This window comes from Pristiophorus japonicus, unplaced genomic scaffold, assembly GCF_044704955.1.
Source record: "Pristiophorus japonicus isolate sPriJap1 unplaced genomic scaffold, sPriJap1.hap1 HAP1_SCAFFOLD_73, whole genome shotgun sequence".
Taxonomy (NCBI): Eukaryota; Metazoa; Chordata; class Chondrichthyes; family Pristiophoridae; genus Pristiophorus; species Pristiophorus japonicus.
This window is the reverse complement of record NW_027254645.1, coordinates 1059895-1060593: the sequence shown is the minus strand read 5'-3', so window position 1 is coordinate 1060593 and position 699 is coordinate 1059895. Positions and strand designations below refer to the sequence as shown.

The 699-nt window shown below is 43.2% G+C and overlaps 1 non-coding gene across 1 annotated transcript; it reads left to right on the top strand.

Moving 5' to 3' along the window:
- The first annotated feature begins 252 nt into the window (after window positions 1–252).
- On the top strand, window positions 253–326 carry trnan-guu (transfer RNA asparagine (anticodon GUU)). Its single transcript has one exon. It is a non-coding gene; the product is annotated as a tRNA-Asn (tRNA).
- The last annotated feature ends 373 nt before the right edge of the window (window positions 327–699 follow it).

Sequence of the window (699 nt, the reverse complement as noted above, 5' to 3'; positions counted from 1 at the left end):
ATACTTTGTCACAGACAAGACACCGGAAGACTGGAATGTCGATTAGACATGTTGCGAGAGAGCTGGTTGGTGGTGACATGGTCTGCAGTGTGCGGGATCAGATTGCTTCCACGCATCCAGTATGAATTTCCCTCCATTTAGTTGGGAAGTGTCCCACTGAGAGTGAATAAGTTCCATACCAGTCGGAGAAATCTGAAGCTTTAACTGACAGACACCCTGGTTTTGGATGTCTTGCACCTGACATTTCCATCAGTCTCTGTGGCGCAATGGGTTAGCGCGTTCGGCTGTTAACCGAAAGGATGGTGGTTCGAGCCCACCCATGGACGAAGTCTTTAACTGTTTTTCCCCGAGAATTCGGTGCAGCACAGTCCCAGGTTGTCATTGTCCGATTCGGTTGCACGAATCTATTCCGCAAATGTTGCCAGCTGTGCAATAATCCAATTGGTTCCCACTCCAATATTTTATGAGCATTCTGTTCCATTAAAACGATAACAATTTTTTTCATGGATCACGTTCCTCCATCCAGCACACAAGAAATAAATTATGTTATTGTGTTGAAAGAAACTGGTGGAAATTGATTCTATTGATACATATTTTGAACTGGAACTTCGGTCTCAAGTGCTCCTCCTATCAAGAATCGGCACATACACAATCAATTGTTTTGCAACTGAGTCATAAACACTTACAAATTTAAATCAT